Source organism: Nuphar pumila, chromosome 4, assembly GCF_984573655.1.
Source record: "Nuphar pumila chromosome 4, dmNupPumi1.hap1.1, whole genome shotgun sequence".
Taxonomy (NCBI): domain Eukaryota; kingdom Viridiplantae; phylum Streptophyta; class Magnoliopsida; order Nymphaeales; family Nymphaeaceae; genus Nuphar; species Nuphar pumila.
The window spans coordinates 123,351,098-123,357,224 of record NC_143252.1 but is presented as its reverse complement, the minus strand read 5'-3'; positions in this window follow the sequence as shown (position 1 = coordinate 123,357,224).

The following is a 6,127-nucleotide window of genomic DNA, read 5'->3' as shown; positions in this document are numbered from 1 at the left end:
GGTTAAAACAGCCTCCCCTCCCATATGAGTTCCAATTAAAGGATTCCTTGCCCATGAGGTAGCAAATGATATATATATATATATATATGCGAGAAGATTTCTGGGTATAATAAATTGAAAACTCCTTGGTGTATGGGAAAAGCATTGCCAGATAATGGTGGTCCATATCTCACTATTATCAATCTATTTGTCCTAAATTAGAAGCCTTTTCATTTGACTAAATGGACATTCTACGTGGTGGCAATAATTGCTATTATATAATAATAAAATTATCTAGTTTTCAATATAATTATAACTAAACAAATTAAAAGAGATAAATAATAAATGTAAATGCAGAGACAAAGAAAGATATGTATTGGATAGCCTTATAACCGAAATGAAGGTTTGGTTTTTTATAAATTTTAAAATGTTGCATGAAAGACGAAAGGGGGCACAAACAACTTGTGAACACAGTCCAGTAAACTGAAAGGACGTTATAGAACCGAAACTCATGGGGAGCCCTCTATAGATTTCGAACTCATGAAGTCTCATCAACTTGGTGACATTATCAAGTCGTTCCTACCAGATGTGCAAAGTAAAAAACAGTTTTCAGAAGCTTATGAAGAATTAAAGAGGATAAAATGAATGCACCATTTAAGCAATTAAAGCTGTCCCCTTTTTACAGGTCTATATAAACAACATTTTTACATAATAATAAAAGGATCGAACTAAATATAAATGTTTATAATTTTAATTTCAGGTTGCCATTTTAGAAAGTGAATAAAGGAAAGGAAAATTTTCAAAATAGCACCTAACAAATTGACGATAATAAAAAACGCACCTAATTTTTATTTCCTAATCGAAGGCTTTTTTTGGGCTTGATTTATGATGTTTATGTTTCTCATGCTATGATTTGTTGTTTTGGAGTTTAGCCTTCTTTAAAGTCTTGATCTGCAGTCAAATGCTCTACCTCTGAGCTATGGACCCTCCTGATTGAAATTGAGAAGTAAATTGCATATGAAACCATTGTGTGGGTGAGTTCACTGAAGAGGCAGATTAACTCAACATTCACCCAAGTCTGGTGGGTGAACCCTCCCTCATTTTATTTGCTCTCTTTACAGCTAATTAACGTGATGACCTGATATTTTACACAGTGTTCCTAGCTAACATGATATTTATATCTCTTTCTCAAATTCTTTTAGTTGTAATTTTGTTATCGGTTTTTAAACTAATATCTCTTTGTTGTGGTGCATATAATTTAGCCTTTTCTGTCATTCATTCCAGGCTAAATAGTTTCAAGTGTGCTACTGTACTGTGTTTGTTAAAAGGCATGTTTTCATCACTGTCAATTTCTCTCCCAAAGCATGCTTGGATTTGTTTTTTTAGTATACTATCATTTTCTATCGCTTAAGTGTTTGAAGTCTGAATAGAAATCGAGCATTTTATACTTAGTTGATTACGTTCTTTGTGGCATTCAATGCCTTTGCCCTAGAATATATAAGCTAAATCGAGCATTTTATACTTGGTTGATTACGTCCTTTGTGGCATTCAATGTCTTTGCCATAGAATATTAATTAGCTATTCGCAATATTGCTGTTACTTATATGTATTTTATTTGTACAGCATTTATGGAAAGCTTATTTTTTGTGCAGTTATTCACAATCGAGTATATATATATATATATATATATATATATATATATATATATATATATATATATATATATATATATATATATTTTTGTGTTTTATTTGTGCAGCAATTATGGAAAGCATCAAAATTCGTCAAGGTCCTTATTATCATTGCGAAATTTTAGAGCCTATTTGTGTATAAAAACAAGGCTTACCTAGGAAAATTATTTTACTGAGGTTCAAAATATGTATGTAGGTGGGAGTCTGCTTAACCCCAGCTTGTTGTTAAATAAAAACAAAAGTGTGATCTCGTTGACATTTCAATGTGGGCCCCAATGGTTCGACCAGTATATGGGCTTAATTATATCTTCCAGGAAGTAGTATCTACAATAATTATTTATGGGGCTTGCCTGAATGGAAAGAACTTTTCCTGCTACTCAGAACGGATGGAGGGGAGAGGAATGTCATTGCGAAGTTCAACAGTTTTAAAAGAAAAATGAAGTCGTTCATTATGAGCTGTCACAGGGACTCTTCAGCTTTCCCTTGTGTCTTGTCCCTTTGAATATTTTTTTTTTAATAAAAATTGCACAAAAATGACATATGTCCCGTCCTTTTACTCGTGTCCTCATAATATAGATTATGAGATGTAGTTTTTTAGTTTTTGTTTAAAAACTGTCTGAACATCAAAATTTATTAATCCAATATATGGTTCAAAGAAGGAGAGACTAATGAGGAGTACCGATGGAGGTAAGTGTTAGGTCATGTATGAGTTATTGTTATTATATTTTTAAATATCAAGTTCTAGGAGATAATGATGCCCTCATATGGCCCAACTTCAAGTAATTAAAAACTGAGGGAAGATAAGGTGCGATGTGATTGCACATTTTTTGTAATGACCGCAATTTATAGTTTGATTTTTCTTGTAATATTTTTTTTAAACAAAAGAATATACAAATCGAAATTGTCACGGTTACAATATCAAACAATACATTAATTAAAATACAAAATCAAAGTAGTTAATATCAATTGACACTACAAGAAAAAAGCTAATTAGCGACGAAAATTTGCGATGGATTTTTTTTGTCGCAAATTTGCGACAGATTAGCTAGAGAAAACTATCCGTCGCTAACATTCGAATGATTTGTGGAATTAGCGACGAATAAAATTTCGTCATGAATCCATCGCTAATTAGCTACGAATTCGCGATGAAAAAACTTTCATCGCTAATCTATCGCTATTTAGCGATGAATTCGCGACGAAAAAATTATATCTCAAACTCTGTCGCAATTTAATGACAGAACGGTATCCATCGCGAATCCATCGCTAATCAGTGACGGATTAGCGACAACATTTTTTTGTCGCTAATTCTCAATACAAGAAAAACCTTAAATAGCGTCAAATAAATTTTGTCGCAAATTAGCGATGGAATTAGCGAGGAAATTTTTTTGTCGTTATTTAGCGAGGAAATTAGCAAGGAACATTTTTCGTCACTAATCCGTCACTAATTAGCGATGGATTAGCGACAAAAAAATTCTGTCACGAATTCGTCGCTACTTTTCGATTTAAACTGACCCATCTAGGGCACAAAATTTTTCCTCTCTCCCTGTGCAAAATTTAAACCGACCTCTCAGTCATTCAATTTAAACTGACTTCTTCGTGGATGGCCTCCTTGACTTCTCGAACGAGGATGACTTCGTGGCAGAGAAACGAGTGGAAGAAGAGGAGTCAGAGTCGTTGGGAGACCAAGCCGTCCCGACCTCTCCGGTCTCGAATGACTCTTCTTTCACCAATTTCGCTGACGTTCTTAACGACAACGAGCTTTCTGTCCCGGTAAGTGGTTTTCTTTTCCGAGCGTGGCTTTTCGTTCTCCCGACCTAACGATTCTATTGGGGGTTCTGGTTTCAGGTCGACGAATAAGTGAAGGAACTAGGCCGGAAGGGCGTCGGTTCAGAAGTGCATCCACTGCCTTGTATAGAAGACCCCGTAGTGGCGGTTCGGGCCGCTCGGGTCTATGACCCTGTGCAACACCTGTGGGGTGCGGTACAAGTTTGGCCTATTGCTGCCAGAATACCGCTCGACAGAGAGCATTTTTTTTTTAAATTTAGTGACAGATTAACGATGAATAATATTCATCGCTAATTCGTCGCTAACTTAGCGACATATATTATCCGTCGCTAATTCGTCACTAAAATAACGACGGATAATGTCCACCCCAAAACCAAATCTATGCTTATTTAGCAACAGACTCGTGACAGATCATGTCCGTCGCTAATCTATCGTAAATTAGCGAAAGAAGTAGCGACAAATAAGTTCTGTCGCTAATTAGCGACCAAAAATTTGTGATGGATGCTATCCATCACTAAACAATTTAGCGATGGATTAATGACAAATTAGCGATGGATAGCGTCCATCGCTAATCCACAATTTTCTTGTGGTGTGAATTGAATTTAAATAAAGTTAAAATTATCCAATCGTTCAATTACGAAATCATTCACAAATCCAATGTGATAGCCAACCAAACCCTAAAAGCATGAATAACCAAAACCACCACCTCAATAGATAGTGTACAAAGTCCAATAATAGTTGAACAACGTAAGATCACTCGATCTCTTCAAAACCTAAATTTTTTACAAGAAATCAGACAATCCGAGTCTATGTAGGCAAAAACATATTTGCATAATGTTCGATATCAGAACACATTCAAACATAGCATCATATACCATAATACATAACTCAGCAGACAATAACATAAAAATCATGCTATCAATAAAATAATAATTCAATTTAATGCATATTCATTCATGCTAAGATTTGCATTAATACAATAAATTATACACATGCATAAACATTTACAAAATACATGAACATATACAAGATGCATGAACTTATCATTTCAGTGTTGTGAGTCTTTCATGCATAAATAATTTCTTATCTTCAATTATCGTTTTCTTAGTTAAATGATGCATACCATGTTCTATCTATATGTAATTCATATTCTTGTTTCACTTGCCAATATCTGTCTGTAGGTATAACACAGACTCTCTCAATATAAAGGTATGACCCAGATTTGTATTTTTAAGCAATTGTATCATACTAACTTGCATGACGCCTCAACTGTGATTATTCCGGAAAGAAAAATATAATTTTAAAGAGAGTTCCCAACCTCCCGCAACTCGATATATTAGATTTTTCTCATGAGTCTTACCTACCACACCGTGAAAAAATCATGGTAGTTCCTCTTGTTGCGGGTTTTGTAGATGAGGGACAAAAGCAACTTTTCGTGCTAAAACAATATCCCACATAACCGTTAGTACCAGACTTACTCTCTCAATAAGCCACAAGAAAATTAATTTTATTTTGATTTCTTAATTAACTCTCTTGTTAATCGTGCCAATGCAAACATACAACCACATTTAAGGTTCATATGCAACAATATTCATTGCACTTTATGCATGGTTTTGATTAGTCTCTACAATAAAATTGATACAATAATGCAATCATTATGTATTTACACAGTCAAAGTAGGTTAATCATTCATATTTATGCATGCCTAATTCAATCAATGATAAAACACATCCACATGCTGGATATATATATATATATATATATATATATATATAGAGAGAGAGAGAGAGAGAGAGAGAGAGAGAGATCAAAACTAGCATGATGAAACATAATTTTTCTGATCGTTGGATCCAAATGAAATCCAACGGCCATGAATACCCAGCCACGACCCATGAAAAGCCAGGGTTTTCCTATGCACCACTCTCCCCTATCCCTCTCCCCTCTCCTTCTCCTTCTCCTAGTCCCTCGCTCTCCCTCTCCCTCCCCCTCCCTGTCCCTCGCTCTTCCCTGCAGCACTTAAGGTATGGGAGAAGCTGGAAGACTTTGTCCAGCCACGATCGCATGGTTGAGCACAGAACAATGTAAAGTATTGTAAGCTGTTGGTGCCATTGGATTAAATTTTTTATCCTCTTGACAGGACTAAGCAAAATGTGATGTACATTAGCCATTAGAATTTTCATCTCATATAAATCAAGTAATTCAGATTTGAAGCAGTGGATTATCCGCCATATATAGACCTTTGGTTTCTCTATCGAGTATTATGATGCTTCCAAGCCAGATTGTGCTTCCATGAAGATGAAAGTGAAATTTGCTGAAACAGATATCATGCACCCGTGGAGATGTGATCATGTAAGAGCTGTCCTGTTCTCATTGCGGATTAGAGGTAGATGGTGAATTTCTTTTGGATTGTATGATCATAAGATTTAGAGATGCATTTTGGGGATTTCTTGCCATTGGAATCACTCTGTATATTATTCTCTTGAAAGAGCATCTGGGCATTGTAATCAAATGTGCTAACATTTTTTACACAACGGCAGTTGCAGAGCTTTTCATTGTTTGTTACTTGTTGGCGAGTCCATCTGTTTCAATTTCTTGAAAATAGGATACGTATTACTGGGTTTTGAACCTGCAACGTCCCACCACAAGAGACGCGCATTGACAGCTCCTACCAA